Raw genomic sequence first — 19,925 nt, forward strand, 5'->3', positions numbered from 1 at the left:
CAGAATAAATGTTATTAATTTGATAAAGTGCTGATAGATTTATATGAATACAGTGCGTTAATTTTTCGGAATTATATAATGGCATAATTATCATTGATTTTTGTGTTTATTATATGCACTTGTATGATTAACAATGCGAAAGATTCAGGATACCTTCGGGACCCGTCTTGAAACACGGACCAAGGAGTCTAACATATGTGCAAGTTATTGGGATATAAACCTAATAGCGTAATTAACTTGACTAATAATGGGATTAGTTTTTTAACTATTTATAGCTAATTAACACAATCCCGGGGCGTTCTATATAGTTATGTATAATGATATTTATATTATTTATGCCTCTAACTGGAACGTACCTTGAGCATATATGCTGTGACCCGAAAGATGGTGAACTATACTTGATCAGGTTGAAGTCAGGGGAAACCCTGATGGAAGACCGAAACAGTTCTGACGTGCAAATCGATTGTCAGAATTGAGTATAGGGGCGAAAGACCAATCGAACCATCTAGTAGCTGGTTCCTTCCGAAGTTTCCCTCAGGATAGCTGGTGCATTTTAATGTTATATAAAATAATCTTATCTGGTAAAGCGAATGATTAGAGGCCTTAGGGTCGAAACGATCTTAACCTATTCTCAAACTTTAAATGGGTAAGAACCTTAACTTTCTTGATATGAAGTTCAAGGTTATGATATAATGTGCCCAGTGGGCCACTTTTGGTAAGCAGAACTGGCGCTGTGGGATGAACCAAACGTAATGTTACGGTGCCCAAATTAACAACTCATGCAGATACCATGAAAGGCGTTGGTTGCTTAAAACAGCAGGACGGTGATCATGGAAGTCGAAATCCGCTAAGGAGTGTGTAACAACTCACCTGCCGAAGCAACTAGCCCTTAAAATGGATGGCGCTTAAGTTGTATACCTATACATTACCGCTAAAGTAGATGATTTATATTACTTGTGATATAAATTTTGAAACTTTAGTGAGTAGGAAGGTACAATGGTATGCGTAGAAGTGTTTGGCGTAAGCCTGCATGGAGCTGCCATTGGTACAGATCTTGGTGGTAGTAGCAAATAATCGAATGAGACCTTGGAGGACTGAAGTGGAGAAGGGTTTCGTGTGAACAGTGGTTGATCACGAGTTAGTCGGTCCTAAGTTCAAGGCGAAAGCCGAAAATTTTCAAGTAAAACACAAATGCCATACAAATATAATTATATTATATAAATCAAGCTAATTAATATACTTGAATAATTTTGAACGAAAGGGAATACGGTTCCAATTCCGTAACCTGTTGAGTATCCGTTTGTTATTAAATATGGGCCTCGTGCTCATCCTGGCAACAGGAACGACCATAAAGAAGCCGTCGAGAGATATCGGAAGAGTTTTCTTTTCTGTTTTATAGCCGTACTACCATGGAAGTCTTTCGCAGAGAGATATGGTAGATGGGCTAGAAGAGCATGACATATACTGTTGTGTCGATATTTTCTCCTCGGACCTTGAAAATTTATGGTGGGGACACGCAAACTTCTCAACAGGCCGTACCAATATCCGCAGCTGGTCTCCAAGGTGAAGAGTCTCTAGTCGATAGAATAATGTAGGTAAGGGAAGTCGGCAAATTAGATCCGTAACTTCGGGATAAGGATTGGCTCTGAAGATTGAGATAGTCGGGCTTGATTGGGAAACAATAACATGGTTTATGTGCTCGTTCTGGGTAAATAGAGTGTCTGGCATTTATGTTGGTCACTTGTTCCCCGGATAGTTTAGTTACGTAGCCAATTGTGGAACTTTCTTGCTAAAATTTTTAAGAATACTAATTGGGTTAAACCAATTAGTTCTTATTAATTATAACGATTATCAATTAACAATCAATTCAGAACTGGCACGGACTTGGGGAATCCGACTGTCTAATTAAAACAAAGCATTGTGATGGCCCTAGCGGGTGTTGACACAATGTGATTTCTGCCCAGTGCTCTGAATGTCAAAGTGAAGAAATTCAAGTAAGCGCGGGTCAACGGCGGGAGTAACTATGACTCTCTTAAGGTAGCCAAATGCCTCGTCATCTAATTAGTGACGCGCATGAATGGATTAACGAGATTCCTACTGTCCCTATCTACTATCTAGCGAAACCACAGCCAAGGGAACGGGCTTGGAATAATTAGCGGGGAAAGAAGACCCTTTTGAGCTTGACTCTAATCTGGCAGTGTAAGGAGACATAAGAGGTGTAGAATAAGTGGGAGATATTAGACTTCGGTTTGGTATCGCCAATGAAATACCACTACTCTTATTGTTTCCTTACTTACTTGATTAAATGGAACGTGTATCATTTCCTAGCCATTATACGGATATATTTATTATATCTTATGGTATTGGGTTTTGATGCAAGCTTCTTGATCAAAGTATCACGAGTTTGTTATATAATCGCAAACAAATTCTTTAATAAAACGGTGCATTTATGTATTTTTGATTTGAAAATTTGGTATAACTCCAATTACTCAGGTATGATCCAATTCAAGGACATTGCCAGGTAGGGAGTTTGACTGGGGCGGTACATCTCTCAAATAATAACGGAGGTGTCCCAAGGCCAGCTCAGTGCGGACAGAAACCACACATAGAGCAAAAGGGCAAATGCTGACTTGATCTCGGTGTTCAGTACACACAGGGACAGCAAAAGCTCGGCCTATCGATCCTTTTGGTTTAAAGAGTTTTTAACAAGAGGTGTCAGAAAAGTTACCATAGGGATAACTGGCTTGTGGCGGCCAAGCGTTCATAGCGACGTCGCTTTTTGATCCTTCGATGTCGGCTCTTCCTATCATTGTGAAGCAAAATTCACCAAGCGTTGGATTGTTCACCCATGCAAGGGAACGTGAGCTGGGTTTAGACCGTCGTGAGACAGGTTAGTTTTACCCTACTAATGACAAAACGTTGTTGCGACAGCATTCCTGCGTAGTACGAGAGGAACCGCAGGTACGGACCAATGGCACAATACTTGTTCGAGCGAACAGTGGTATGACGCTACGTCCGTTGGATTATGCCTGAACGCCTCTAAGGTCGTATCCGTGCTGGACTGCAATGATAAATAAGGGGCAATTTGCATTGTATGGCTTCTAAACCATTTAAAGTTTATAATTTACTTTATAAACGACAATGGATGTGATGCCAATGTAATTTGTAACATAGTAAATTGGGAGGATCTTTGATCACCTGATGCCGCGCTAGTTACATATAAAAGCATTATTTAATACAATGACAAAGCCTAGAATCAATTGTAAACGACTTTTGTAACAGGCAAGGTGTTGTAAGTGGTTGAGCAGCTGCCATACTGCGATCCACTGAAGCTTATCCTTTGCTTGATGATTCGATAATAAAGATGTTGCAAGCGGGCATAATCATTATGCTTGCTTGCAGCATCGCACGCCACTTTGTTTGTGGTGTGTAAGGTAGGGAAGAAGAAATATAAAAGACCTAAATTGGAAACATCAATATATAAGTAAATATTGAACAAACAAAATGTATCGTCATCTTATTAGTGACGCGATGATAAAGTGGCAAACATATTCCATGTATAAATATTCCTATGGTATTAAAATTCAAGTAAAGAGGACATATATAAAAGTTTGTATATATGGTTCATTCAATGGTAGCAGCGGTTGGTTGGTTGGTGTCTGCTCCTCTTATTGTTCAAAACTTATGTTATGGTAGCAAGTCTATATCGTCATATTATTAGTGACGCGAAAAAGTAGTGGCAAAACATATTCCATGTATAAATAAATATTCCTATGGTATTGAAATTCAAGTAAAGAGGCCATTCAAGTAAAGAGGACTTATATAAATATAAGTATATATAATGGTAGCAGCGCGGTTGGTTGGTTGGTGTGTCTGCTCCTCTTATTGTTCAAAACTTATGTTATGGTAGCAAGACTGTATCGTCATATTATTAGTGACGCGAAAAAGTAGTGGCAAAACATATTCCATGTATAAATATTCCTATGGTATTGAAATTCAACTAAAGAGGACATATAAAATTACTATCAATGGTAGCAGTGGTTGGTTGGTTGGTGGTTGGTTGGCGGCTGCTCCTATTATTGTTCAAGACTTATGTTATGGTAGCAAGTCTGTATCGTCATATTAATTATTAGTGACGCGAAAAAGTAGTGGAAATCATATTCCATGTATAAATAGATTCCTATGGTAATGAAATTTTCAAGTAAAGAGAGGACCATTCAAGTAAGAGGACATATAAAAAGTAAGTATATGTTCCTCCAATGGTAGCAGTGGTTGGTTGGTTGGCGGCTGATCCTCTTATTGTTCAAAACTTATTTTATCAATATGAGTTTGGCAATACAATAAAGAAGACCAATCTAATCCATATAAAACTAAATGTATTATATGGATATGCTTAGGAAACCCATATATTCATAAAAAAAAATTATGTATAGAAAATTATACATATATCTTTTATATAAATGAATCGTATGGATATCGCCTTATGGTAGGTATAATAACTTTTTAAGGCATAATAATGTATAATATAGAAAATATACATTGAAATATAAATGCATTTTTATAGATATGGCGGCATATAAGTGCCATATACACAAGAATAAATAATAGAATTTACCAATATATAATTAAAATGAGATATATAAACCTAGTGAGGGGCTGCACTAGTATATGAATCGTATGGATATGGCTTATAGGTATAATACCTATAAGGCATAATAATGTATAATATAATAAATATAAATTAAGATATGAATGAATTATATAAATATGGCATAGAAATGCCATATACATACATAAGAATAAATGGTAGAATTTACCCATATATCACTGAAACACGATATATAAACCTAATGATAGCTGGCACTAGTACTGTAAACATGCACGCAATAGTGCGTGGGGTAAAAAACTACTATAGGGAGGTGGTCGTTGGCGGGCCCCTCCTCGTATTGGTCAAAACTTATGTTATGCATATGAATTTGTCAATACTATATAGAACGCCAAGCATATCCATATAAACTATGGATATGCATAGAAATCCATACAAAAGTAAAAAAAAATTATGTATAGAAAAATATACATATATTTATATAAGTGAATCGTATGGATATGGCTTATAGGTATAATACCTATAAGGCATAATAATGTATAACAAGTAAATATACATTGAAATGTGAATGCATTGTATGGATATGGCATATAAATGCCATATATATAGAAATAAATTGTATATCAATGATATAACAATTATAAACCTAGTGAGGGGCGGCACTAGTGAATGAATCGTATGGATATGGCTTATAGGTATAATACCTATAAGGCATAATAATGTATAATATAATAAATATACATTAAGATATGAATGGATTGTATAAATATGGCATAGAAATGCCATATACATAAGAATAAATGGTAGAATTTACCCATATATCACTGAAACACGATATATAAACCTAGTGATAGCTGGCACTAGTACTGTAAACAGGCACGCAATAGTGCGTGGGGTAAAAAACTACTATAGGGAGGTGGTCGTTGGCGGGCCCCTCCTCGTATTGGTCAAAACTTATGTTATGCATATGAATTTGTCAATACTATATAGAACGCCAAGCATATCCATATAAACTATGGATATGCATAGAAATCCATACAAAAGTAAAAAAAAATTATGTATAGAAAAATATACATATATTTATATAAGTGAATCGTATGGATATGGCTTATAGGTATAATACCTATAAGGCATAATAATGTATAACAAGTAAATATACATTGAAATGTGAATGCATTGTATGGATATGGCATATAAATGCCATATATATAGAAATAAATTGTATATCAATGATATAACAATTATAAACCTAGTGAGGGGCGGCACTAGTGAATGAATCGTATGGATATGGCTTATAGGTATAATACCTATAAGGCATAATAATGTATAATATAATAAATATACATTAAGATATGAATGGATTGTATAAATATGGCATAGAAATGCCATATACATAAGAATAAATGGTAGAATTTACCCATATATCACTGAAACACGATATATAAACCTAGTGATAGCTGGCACTAGTACTGTAAACAGGCACGCAATAGTGCGTGGGGTAAAAAACTACTATAGGGAGGTGGTCGTTGGCGGGCCCCTCCTCGTATTGGTCAAAACTTATGTTATGCATATGAATTTGTCAATACTATATAGAACGCCAAGCATATCCATATAAACTATGGATATGCATAGAAAACCATACAAAAGTAAAAAAAAATTATGTATAGAAAAATATACATATATTTATATAAGTGAATCGTATGGATATGGCTTATAGGTATAATACCTATAAGGCATAATAATGTATAACAAGTAAATATACATTGAAATGTGAATGCATTGTATGGATATGGCATATAAATGCCATATATATAGAAATAAATTGTATATCAATGATATAACAATTATAAACCTAGTGAGGGGCGGCACTAGTGAATGAATCGTATGGATATGGCTTATAGGTATAATACCTATAAGGCATAATAATGTATAATATAATAAATATACATTAAGATATGAATGGATTGTATAAATATGGCATAGAAATGCCATATACATAAGAATAAATGGTAGAATTTACCCATATATCACTGAAACACGATATATAAACCTAGTGATAGCTGGCACTAGTACTGTAAACAGGCACGCAATAGTGCGTGGGGTAAAAAACTACTATAGGGAGGTGGTCGTTGGCGGGCCCCTCCTCGTATTGGTCAAAACTTATGTTATGCATATGAATTTGTCAATACTATATAGAACGCCAAGCATATCCATATAAACTATGGATATGCATAGAAAACCATACAAAAGTAAAAAAAAATTATGTATAGAAAAATATACATATATTTATATAAGTGAATCGTATGGATATGGCTTATAGGTATAATACCTATAAGGCATAATAATGTATAACAAGTAAATATACATTGAAATGTGAATGCATTGTATGGATATGGCATATAAATGCCATATATATAGAAATAAATTGTATATCAATGATATAACAATTATAAACCTAGTGAGGGGCGGCACTAGTGAATGAATCGTATGGATATGGCTTATAGGTATAATACCTATAAGGCATAATAATGTATAATATAATAAATATACATTAAGATATGAATGGATTGTATAAATATGGCATAGAAATGCCATATACATAAGAATAAATGGTAGAATTTACCCATATATCACTGAAACACGATATATAAACCTAGTGATAGCTGGCACTAGTACTGTAAACAGGCACGCAATAGTGCGTGGGGTAAAAAACTACTATAGGGAGGTGGTCGTTGGCGGGCCCCTCCTCGTATTGGTCAAAACTTATGTTATGCATATGAATTTGTCAATACTATATAGAACGCCAAGCATATCCATATAAACTATGGATATGCATAGAAATCCATACAAAAGTAAAAAAAAATTATGTATAGAAAAATATACATATATTTATATAAGTGAATCGTATGGATATGGCTTATAGGTATAATACCTATAAGGCATAATAATGTATAACAAGTAAATATACATTGAAATGTGAATGCATTGTATGGATATGGCATATAAATGCCATATATATAGAAATAAATTGTATATCAATGATATAACAATTATAAACCTAGTGAGGGGCGGCACTAGTGAATGAATCGTATGGATATGGCTTATAGGTATAATACCTATAAGGCATAATAATGTATAATATAATAAATATACATTAAGATATGAATGGATTGTATAAATATGGCATAGAAATGCCATATACATAAGAATAAATGGTAGAATTTACCCATATATCACTGAAACACGATATATAAACCTAGTGATAGCTGGCACTAGTACTGTAAACAGGCACGCAATAGTGCGTGGGGTAAAAAACTACTATAGGGAGGTGGTCGTTGGCGGGCCCCTCCTCGTATTGGTCAAAACTTATGTTATGCATATGAATTTGTCAATACTATATAGAACGCCAAGCATATCCATATAAACTATGGATATGCATAGAAATCCATACAAAAATAAAAAAAAATTATGTATAGAAAAATATACATATATTTATATAAGTGAATCGTATGGATATGGCTTATAGGTATAATACCTATAAGGCATAATAATGTATAACAAGTAAATATACATTGAAATGTGAATGCATTGTATGGATATGGCATATAAATGCCATATATATAGAAATAAATTGTATATCAATGATATAACAATTATAAACCTAGTGAGGGGCGGCACTAGTGAATGAATCGTATGGATATGGCTTATAGGTATAATACCTATAAGGCATAATAATGTATAATATAATAAATATACATTAAGATATGAATGGATTGTATAAATATGGCATAGAAATGCCATATACATAAGAATAAATGGTAGAATTTACCCATATATCACTGAAACATGATATATAAACCTAGTGATAGCTGGCACTAGTACTGTAAACAGGCACGCAGTAGTGCGTGGGGTAAAAAACTACTATAGGGAGGTGGTCGTTGGCGGGCCCCTCCTCGTATTGGTCAAAACTTATGTTATGCGTAAACATATGATTTTGTCAATACTATAAAGAAAACTTGTTTTGTACATACAAAACTAAATGAATTATATGGATATTGAAAAATAAATGGCATTATATCCATATAATGAAAATATACTTGTATTCTCTTATTATAAGAGAGAATACCGTATAGTTGGTTGGCAAAGACAATTGAAAATACCCGAATTGCAGATGATGGGTTCAAAAACTACTATAGGGTGGTGTAGCAAATAATATGAAGATGATATATCCATATAATGGATATACACTAGTATTCTCTTATTATAATAGAGAATACCATATAAATGGTTGGCAAAGACAATTGAAAATACCCGAATTGAAGTTGACGGGTTCAAAAACTATTATAGGGTGATGTAGCAAATAAAATAATGAAGATATATCCATATAATGGAATTATATGTGTATTCTCTTATTATATGAGAGAGTACCAAACGGTTGATTGGCAAAGACAATTGAAAATACCCGAATTAAAGATATTGGGTCCAAAAACTACTATAGGATGGTCAATGGGCCGGCCATCTACTATTGACGTGACAAAATACTGTCTGTCGGTAGAGAAGATATTAATCCGTCAAATTTGTTTCTTTATTCATTTATGAATATGAGACTTGGCTCCACGGTTAATATTTTAAGCCCAAAGATAATAATGTTGAAACAAAGGCCAAGGTTTCTATTATACATAGAATAACAAATTGTTTCCGAACTTTATCGTTAATCCAAATAAATAATTACAATTGAGGCAGGCTAATAATGATATATATTTTGTATTGATAATCTTGATATATATGTATATTGGTCTGCCATTATCACATACTGAGTTATGTGATAATTCCCTGCGGGGATAAATTAAAAGAGGTGTCCCTATATTAAAAGAAAATAATATATATATATATTATTTTTTCTAACGTACATATCATATATGCGCTCGGTTTTATATTATATATTACCAAAGAGTCTTATATGAATATATACAGATAAATTTTAAATTTATCATCAAAATACAAATGATTTAATTCAATATTTTATATTGGTTAAACAAAAATTGTACATGTGTGGATACAATAATGACGTATGTCGAACAAAAAAGATATTTTAGAATGAAATATGCAAATATAAAGAAAATTATTACGTATTACGAAAAAAAATATTGTGTTTTTAACATCAATAATTAAAAAACTTGTTATTATTAGTGGCGGAACAAGTATATATTGTGAAAACAACAAACGTATACGAATGCTATATAAAAATGGCCGTATTCGATAGAAAACAATCTATAAAATTTATATTGCTAATTTCTATTCAAAAATATGAATGAAATATGAATAAAAACATTATTCTGGTTGATCCTGCCAGTAGTTATATGCTTGTCTCAAAGATTAAGCCATGCATGTCTAAGTACACACGAATTAAAAGTGAAACCGCAAAAGGCTCATTATATCAGTTATGGTTCCTTAGATCGTTAACAGTTACTTGGATAACTGTGGTAATTCTAGAGCTAATACATGCAATTAAAACATGAACCTTATGGGACATGTGCTTTTATTAGGCTAAAACCAAGCGATCGCAAGATCGTTATATTGGTTGAACTCTAGATAACATGCAGATCGTATGGTCTTGTACCGACGACAGATCTTTCAAATGTCTGCCCTATCAACTTTTGATGGTAGTATCTAGGACTACCATGGTTGCAACGGGTAACGGGGAATCAGGGTTCGATTCCGGAGAGGGAGCCTGAGAAACGGCTACCACATCTAAGGAAGGCAGCAGGCGCGTAAATTACCCACTCCCAGCTCGGGGAGGTAGTGACGAAAAATAACAATACAGGACTCATATCCGAGGCCCTGTAATTGGAATGAGTACACTTTAAATCCTTTAACAAGGACCAATTGGAGGGCAAGTCTGGTGCCAGCAGCCGCGGTAATTCCAGCTCCAATAGCGTATATTAAAGTTGTTGCGGTTAAAACGTTCGTAGTTGAACTTGTGCTTCATACGGGTAGTACAACTTACAATTGTGGTTAGTACTATACCTTTATGTATGTAAGCGTATTACCGGTGGAGTTCTTACATGTGCTTAGATACTTGTATTTTTTCATATGTTCCTCCTATTTAAAAACCTGCATTAGTGCTCTTAAACGAGTGTTATTGTGGGCCGGTACAATTACTTTGAACAAATTAGAGTGCTTAAAGCAGGCTTCAAATGCCTGAATATTCTGTGCATGGGATAATGAAATAAGACCTCTGTTCTGCTTTCATTGGTTTTCAGATCAAGAGGTAATGATTAATAGAAGCAGTTTGGGGGCATTAGTATTACGACGCGAGAGGTGAAATTCTTGGACCGTCGTAAGACTAACTTAAGCGAAAGCATTTGCCAAAGATGTTTTCATTAATCAAGAACGAAAGTTAGAGGTTCGAAGGCGATCAGATACCGCCCTAGTTCTAACCATAAACGATGCCAGCTAGCAATTGGGTGTAGCTACTTTTATGGCTCTCTCAGTCGCTTCCCGGGAAACCAAAGCTTTTGGGCTCCGGGGGAAGTATGGTTGCAAAGCTGAAACTTAAAGGAATTGACGGAAGGGCACCACCAGGAGTGGAGCCTGCGGCTTAATTTGACTCAACACGGGAAAACTTACCAGGTCCGAACATAAGTGTGTAAGACAGATTGATAGCTCTTTCTCGAATCTATGGGTGGTGGTGCATGGCCGTTCTTAGTTCGTGGAGTGATTTGTCTGGTTAATTCCGATAACGAACGAGACTCAAATATATTAAATAGATATCTTCAGGATTATGGTGTTGAAGCTTATATAGCCTTCATTCATGGTGGCAGTAAAATGTTTATTGTGTTGAATGTGTTTATATAAGTGGAGCCGTACCTGTTTGTTTGTCCCATTATAAGGACACTAGCTTCTTAAATGGACAAATTGCGTCTAGCAATAATGAGATTGAGCAATAACAGGTCTGTGATGCCCTTAGATGTCCTGGCTGCACGCGCGCTACAATGAAAGTATCAACGTGTATTTCCTAGACCGAGAGGTCCGGGTAAACCGCTGAACCACTTTCATGCTTGGGATTGTGAACTGAAACTGTTCACATGAACTTGGAATTCCCAGTAAGTGTGAGTCATTAACTCGCATTGATTACGTCCCTGCCCTTTGTACACACCGCCCGTCGCTACTACCGATTGAATTATTTAGTGAGGTCTCCGGACGTGATCACTGTGACGCCTTGTGTGTTACGGTTGTTTCGCAAAGTTGACCGAACTTGATTATTTAGAGGAAGTAAAAGTCGTACAAGGTTTCCGTAGGTGAACCTGCGGAAGGATCATTATTGTTTAATATCCTTACCGTTAATAAAAAAATTTGTTTTTATTATAATAATATAATATATTATAGTAATACAAATAAAATATAAATTGCCAAAAATATGATCTTTTATAGATCAAATATAAAAATTTCGAACAAGCAAATCGAAATAATAATTGTAATAATAAATATATTATTGCATTAAATAAGAGATAAATAAATAAGCAAAAGCAAACAAATAACAAATTCGAACAAGCAAATCGAAATTATTAAATTTATTTAATATTATTATTATATTGTATATTAAATGCAATTAATTAATAAAACACTGTGTGTATATGGACATAATATACACGCGTTGCGATATGTATTGTTCATCTCAGTTATGCGCATACATTGGATAATGCAACAACCTAAAATGTACAATGTTGTACCTGATTATTACAGGTTAATTGTTTTTATATAAATTTCAATATATATCGCTAAAAAAAGTATTAATACCGTAATGCCATTTAAAAAATACTTGATATATTATTGGTTATATGAAACTAAGACATTTCGCAGCATTCGTTTTAGGTATAAAAATCAATTTATTGAAGGAATTGATATATGCCAGTAAAATGGTGTATTTTTAATTTCTTTCAATAAAAACATATATGACAAAATTACCAAACCAATATATAAAACTCTAAGCGGTGGATCACTCGGCTCATGGGTCGATGAAGAACGCAGCAAACTGTGCGTCATCGTGTGAACTGCAGGACACATGAACATCGACATTTTGAACGCATATCGCAGTCCATGCTGTTATGTACTTTAATTAATTTTTATAGTGCTGCTTGGACTACATATGGTTGAGGGTTGTAAGACTATGCTAATTAAGTTGTTTATATAAATTTTATAATGAAATTTTATAAGCATATGGTATATTATTGGATAATAATAATTTAATTATTATATTATTCATAATATTAACAAATATATGAAAAACATTATCTCACATTAGTAAATAATTTGAATGTGAAAAACGAAGAGAAATATTTTCTTTTTCAATCAAATAATACTGAGAAATGTCTAGCATAAAAAATTTATCTAGAATTGTCTCTTATTAAAGATTAGTAAATAGAAAGCCGTTGACAATATTATTATTCTTCGTTGATTCGTTAGACCAAACAAATGCCATACAAATATATAAAATATATAACGAATTTAATAAAATGTTTTATCATTATATATAAAGAATTAATTGCAAAAAAAGTTATACACAACCTCAACTCATATGGGACTACCCCCTGAATTTAAGCATATTAATTAGGGGAGGAAAAGAAACTAACCAGGATTTTCTTAGTAGCGGCGAGCGAAAAGAAATCAGTTCAGCACTAAGTCACTTTGTCTATATGGCAAATGTGAGATGCAGTGTATGGAGCGTCAATATTCTAGTATGAGAAATTAACGATTTAAGTCCTTCTTAAATGAGGCCATTTACCCATAGAGGGTGCCAGGCCCGTATAACGTTAATGATTACTAGATGATGTTTCCAAAGAGTCGTGTTGCTTGATAGTGCAGCACTAAGTGGGTGGTAAACTCCATCTAAAACTAAATATAACCATGAGACCGATAGTAAACAAGTACCGTGAGGGAAAGTTGAAAAGAACTCTGAATAGAGAGTTAAACAGTACGTGAAACTGCTTAGAGGTTAAGCCCGATGAACCTGAATATCCGTTATGGAAAATTCATCATTAAAATTGTAATATTTAAACAATATTATGATAATAGTGTGCATTTTTTCCATATAAGGACATTGTAATCTATTAGCATACAAAATTTATCATAAAATATAACTTATAGTTTATTCAAATTAATTTGCTTGCATTTTAACACAGAATAAATGTTATTAATTTGATAAAGTGCTGATAGATTTATATGAATACAGTGCGTTAATTTTTCGGAATTATATAATGGCATAATTATCATTGATTTTTGTGTTTATTATATGCACTTGTATGATTAACAATGCGAAAGATTCAGGATACCTTCGGGACCCGTCTTGAAACACGGACCAAGGAGTCTAACATATGTGCAAGTTATTGGGATATAAACCTAATAGCGTAATTAACTTGACTAATAATGGGATTAGTTTTTTAACTATTTATAGCTAATTAACACAATCCCGGGGCGTTCTATATAGTTATGTATAATGATATTTATATTATTTATGCCTCTAACTGGAACGTACCTTGAGCATATATGCTGTGACCCGAAAGATGGTGAACTATACTTGATCAGGTTGAAGTCAGGGGAAACCCTGATGGAAGACCGAAACAGTTCTGACGTGCAAATCGATTGTCAGAATTGAGTATAGGGGCGAAAGACCAATCGAACCATCTAGTAGCTGGTTCCTTCCGAAGTTTCCCTCAGGATAGCTGGTGCATTTTAATGTTATATAAAATAATCTTATCTGGTAAAGCGAATGATTAGAGGCCTTAGGGTCGAAACGATCTTAACCTATTCTCAAACTTTAAATGGGTAAGAACCTTAACTTTCTTGATATGAAGTTCAAGGTTATGATATAATGTGCCCAGTGGGCCACTTTTGGTAAGCAGAACTGGCGCTGTGGGATGAACCAAACGTAATGTTACGGTGCCCAAATTAACAACTCATGCAGATACCATGAAAGGCGTTGGTTGCTTAAAACAGCAGGACGGTGATCATGGAAGTCGAAATCCGCTAAGGAGTGTGTAACAACTCACCTGCCGAAGCAACTAGCCCTTAAAATGGATGGCGCTTAAGTTGTATACCTATACATTACCGCTAAAGTAGATGATTTATATTACTTGTGATATAAATTTTGAAACTTTAGTGAGTAGGAAGGTACAATGGTATGCGTAGAAGTGTTTGGCGTAAGCCTGCATGGAGCTGCCATTGGTACAGATCTTGGTGGTAGTAGCAAATAATCGAATGAGACCTTGGAGGACTGAAGTGGAGAAGGGTTTCGTGTGAACAGTGGTTGATCACGAGTTAGTCGGTCCTAAGTTCAAGGCGAAAGCCGAAAATTTTCAAGTAAAACACAAATGCCATACAAATATAATTATATTATATAAATCAAGCTAATTAATATACTTGAATAATTTTGAACGAAAGGGAATACGGTTCCAATTCCGTAACCTGTTGAGTATCCGTTTGTTATTAAATATGGGCCTCGTGCTCATCCTGGCAACAGGAACGACCATAAAGAAGCCGTCGAGAGATATCGGAAGAGTTTTCTTTTCTGTTTTATAGCCGTACTACCATGGAAGTCTTTCGCAGAGAGATATGGTAGATGGGCTAGAAGAGCATGACATATACTGTTGTGTCGATATTTTCTCCTCGGACCTTGAAAATTTATGGTGGGGACACGCAAACTTCTCAACAGGCCGTACCAATATCCGCAGCTGGTCTCCAAGGTGAAGAGTCTCTAGTCGATAGAATAATGTAGGTAAGGGAAGTCGGCAAATTAGATCCGTAACTTCGGGATAAGGATTGGCTCTGAAGATTGAGATAGTCGGGCTTGATTGGGAAACAATAACATGGTTTATGTGCTCGTTCTGGGTAAATAGAGTGTCTGGCATTTATGTTGGTCACTTGTTCCCCGGATAGTTTAGTTACGTAGCCAATTGTGGAACTTTCTTGCTAAAATTTTTAAGAATACTAATTGGGTTAAACCAATTAGTTCTTATTAATTATAACGATTATCAATTAACAATCAATTCAGAACTGGCACGGACTTGGGGAATCCGACTGTCTAATTAAAACAAAGCATTGTGATGGCCCTAGCGGGTGTTGACACAATGTGATTTCTGCCCAGTGCTCTGAATGTCAAAGTGAAGAAATTCAAGTAAGCGCGGGTCAACGGCGGGAGTAACTATGACTCTCTTAAGGTAGCCAAATGCCTCGTCATCTAATTAGTGACGCGCATGAATGGATTAACGAGATTCCTACTGTCCCTATCTACTATCTAGCGAAACCACAGCCAAGGGAACGGGCTTGGAATAATTAGCGGGGAAAGAAGACCCTTTTGAGCTTGACTCTAATCTGGCAGTGTAAGGAGACATAAGAGGTGTAGAATAAGTGGGAGATATTAGACTTCGGTTTGGTATCGCCAATGAAATACCACTACTCTTATTGTTTCCTTACTTACTTGATTAAATGGAACGTGTATCATTTCCTAGCCATTATACGGATATATTTATTATATCTTATGGTATTGGGTTTTGATGCAAGCTTCTTGATCAAAGTATCACGAGTTTGTTATATAATCGCAAACAAATTCTTTAATAAAACGGTGCATTTATGTATTTTTGATTTGAAAATTTGGTATAACTCCAATTACTCAGGTATGATCCAATTCAAGGACATTGCCAGGTAGGGAGTTTGACTGGGGCGGTACATCTCTCAAATAATAACGGAGGTGTCCCAAGGCCAGCTCAGTGCGGACAGAAACCACACATAGAGCAAAAGGGCAAATGCTGACTTGATCTCGGTGTTCAGTACACACAGGGACAGCAAAAGCTCGGCCTATCGATCCTTTTGGTTTAAAGAGTTTTTAACAAGAGGTGTCAGAAAAGTTACCATAGGGATAACTGGCTTGTGGCGGCCAAGCGTTCATAGCGACGTCGCTTTTTGATCCTTCGATGTCGGCTCTTCCTATCATTGTGAAGCAAAATTCACCAAGCGTTGGATTGTTCACCCATGCAAGGGAACGTGAGCTGGGTTTAGACCGTCGTGAGACAGGTTAGTTTTACCCTACTAATGACAAAACGTTGTTGCGACAGCATTCCTGCGTAGTACGAGAGGAACCGCAGGTACGGACCAATGGCACAATACTTGTTCGAGCGAACAGTGGTATGACGCTACGTCCGTTGGATTATGCCTGAACGCCTCTAAGGTCGTATCCGTGCTGGACTGCAATGATAAATAAGGGGCAATTTGCATTGTATGGCTTCTAAACCATTTAAAGTTTATAATTTACTTTATAAACGACAATGGATGTGATGCCAATGTAATTTGTAACATAGTAAATTGGGAGGATCTTTGATCACCTGATGCCGCGCTAGTTACATATAAAAGCATTATTTAATACAATGACAAAGCCTAGAATCAATTGTAAACGACTTTTGTAACAGGCAAGGTGTTGTAAGTGGTTGAGCAGCTGCCATACTGCGATCCACTGAAGCTTATCCTTTGCTTGATGATTCGATAATAAAGATGTTGCAAGCGGGCATAATCATTATGCTTGCTTGCAGCATCGCACGCCACTTTGTTTGTGGTGTGTAAGGTAGGGAAGAAGAAATATAAAAGACCTAAATTGGAAACATCAATATATAAGTAAATATTGAACAAACAAAATGTATCGTCATCTTATTAGTGACGCGATGATAAAGTGGCAAACATATTCCATGTATAAATATTCCTATGGTATTAAAATTCAAGTAAAGAGGACATATATAAAAGTTTGTATATATGGTTCATTCAATGGTAGCAGCGGTTGGTTGGTTGGTGTCTGCTCCTCTTATTGTTCAAAACTTATGTTATGGTAGCAAGTCTATATCGTCATATTATTAGTGACGCGAAAAAGTAGTGGCAAAACATATTCCATGTATAAATAAATATTCCTATGGTATTGAAATTCAAGTAAAGAGGCCATTCAAGTAAAGAGGACTTATATAAATATAAGTATATATAATGGTAGCAGCGCGGTTGGTTGGTTGGTGTGTCTGCTCCTCTTATTGTTCAAAACTTATGTTATGGTAGCAAGACTGTATCGTCATATTATTAGTGACGCGAAAAAGTAGTGGCAAAACATATTCCATGTATAAATATTCCTATGGTATTGAAATTCAACTAAAGAGGACATATAAAATTACTATCAATGGTAGCAGTGGTTGGTTGGTTGGTGGTTGGTTGGCGGCTGCTCCTATTATTGTTCAAGACTTATGTTATGGTAGCAAGTCTGTATCGTCATATTAATTATTAGTGACGCGAAAAAGTAGTGGAAATCATATTCCATGTATAAATAGATTCCTATGGTAATGAAATTTTCAAGTAAAGAGAGGACCATTCAAGTAAGAGGACATATAAAAAGTAAGTATATGTTCCTCCAATGGTAGCAGTGGTTGGTTGGTTGGCGGCTGATCCTCTTATTGTTCAAAACTTATTTTATCAATATGAGTTTGGCAATACAATAAAGAAGACCAATCTAATCCATATAAAACTAAATGTATTATATGGATATGCTTAGGAAACCCATATATTCATAAAAAAAAATTATGTATAGAAAATTATACATATATCTTTTATATAAATGAATCGTATGGATATCGCCTTATGGTAGGTATAATAACTTTTTAAGGCATAATAATGTATAATATAGAAAATATACATTGAAATATAAATGCATTTTTATAGATATGGCGGCATATAAGTGCCATATACACAAGAATAAATAATAGAATTTACCAATATATAATTAAAATGAGATATATAAACCTAGTGAGGGGCTGCACTAGTATATGAATCGTATGGATATGGCTTATAGGTATAATACCTATAAGGCATAATAATGTATAATATAATAAATATAAATTAAGATATGAATGAATTATATAAATATGGCATAGAAATGCCATATACATACATAAGAATAAATGGTAGAATTTACCCATATATCACTGAAACACGATATATAAACCTAATGATAGCTGGCACTAGTACTGTAAACATGCACGCAATAGTGCGTGGGGTAAAAAACTACTATAGGGAGGTGGTCGTTGGCGGGCCCCTCCTCGTATTGGTCAAAACTTATGTTATGCATATGAATTTGTCAATACTATATAGAACGCCAAGCATATCCATATAAACTATGGATATGCATAGAAATCCATACAAAAGTAAAAAAAAATTATGTATAGAAAAATATACATATATTTATATAAGTGAATCGTATGGATATGGCTTATAGGTATAATACCTATAAGGCATAATAATGTATAACAAGTAAATATACATTGAAATGTGAATGCATTGTATGGATATGGCATATAAATGCCATATATATAGAAATAAATTGTATATCAATGATATAACAATTATAAACCTAGTGAGGGGCGGCACTAGTGAATGAATCGTATGGATATGGCTTATAGGTATAATACCTATAAGGCATAATAATGTATAATATAATAAATATACATTAAGATATGAATGGATTGTATAAATATGGCATAGAAATGCCATATACATAAGAATAAATGGTAGAATTTACCCATATATCACTGAAACACGATATATAAACCTAGTGATAGCTGGCACTAGTACTGTAAACAGGCACGCAATAGTGCGTGGGGTAAAAAACTACTATAGGGAGGTGGTCGTTGGCGGGCCCCTCCTCGTATTGGTCAAAACTTATGTTATGCATATGAATTTGTCAATACTATATAGAACGCCAAGCATATCCATATAAACTATGGATATGCATAGAAATCCATACAAAAGTAAAAAAAAATTATGTATAGAAAAATATACATATATTTATATAAGTGAATCGTATGGATATGGCTTATAGGTATAATACCTATAAGGCATAATAATGTATAACAAGTAAATATACATTGAAATGTGAATGCATTGTATGGATATGGCATATAAATGCCATATATATAGAAATAAATTGTATATCAATGATATAACAATTATAAACCTAGTGAGGGGCGGCACTAGTGAATGAATCGTATGGATATGGCTTATAGGTATAATACCTATAAGGCATAATAATGTATAATATAATAAATATACATTAAGATATGAATGGATTGTATAAATATGGCATAGAAATGCCATATACATAAGAATAAATGGTAGAATTTACCCATATATCACTGAAACACGATATATAAACCTAGTGATAGCTGGCACTAGTACTGTAAACAGGCACGCAATAGTGCGTGGGGTAAAAAACTACTATAGGGAGGTGGTCGTTGGCGGG

At 34.5% G+C, this 19,925-nt stretch overlaps 3 non-coding genes across 3 annotated transcripts in view; all 3 read left to right on the forward strand.

The window, feature by feature from the left end:
* Nucleotides 1-3,356, forward strand: part of LOC119558768 — a 3,970-nt gene extending 614 nt beyond the window's left edge. The window contains exon 1 of the ribosomal RNA XR_005220422.1: nucleotides 1-3,356. This exon is cut by the window's left edge and continues 614 nt beyond it. This is a non-coding gene — a ribosomal RNA (large subunit ribosomal RNA).
* A 6,583-nt stretch (nucleotides 3,357-9,939) lies between these two features.
* LOC119558760 lies at nucleotides 9,940-11,930 on the forward strand. Its single transcript, XR_005220416.1, has one exon. It is a non-coding gene; the product is annotated as a small subunit ribosomal RNA (ribosomal RNA).
* Nucleotides 11,931-12,589: 659 nt separating this feature from the next.
* On the forward strand, nucleotides 12,590-12,769 carry LOC119558755. The gene has a single exon (XR_005220411.1). It is a non-coding gene; the product is annotated as a 5.8S ribosomal RNA (ribosomal RNA).
* The last annotated feature ends 7,156 nt before the right edge of the window (nucleotides 12,770-19,925 follow it).

The sequence above is a fragment of the Drosophila subpulchrella genome, unplaced genomic scaffold (genome assembly GCF_014743375.2).
Source record: "Drosophila subpulchrella strain 33 F10 #4 breed RU33 unplaced genomic scaffold, RU_Dsub_v1.1 Primary Assembly Seq133, whole genome shotgun sequence".
NCBI lineage: Eukaryota > Metazoa > Arthropoda > Insecta > Diptera > Drosophilidae > Drosophila > Drosophila subpulchrella.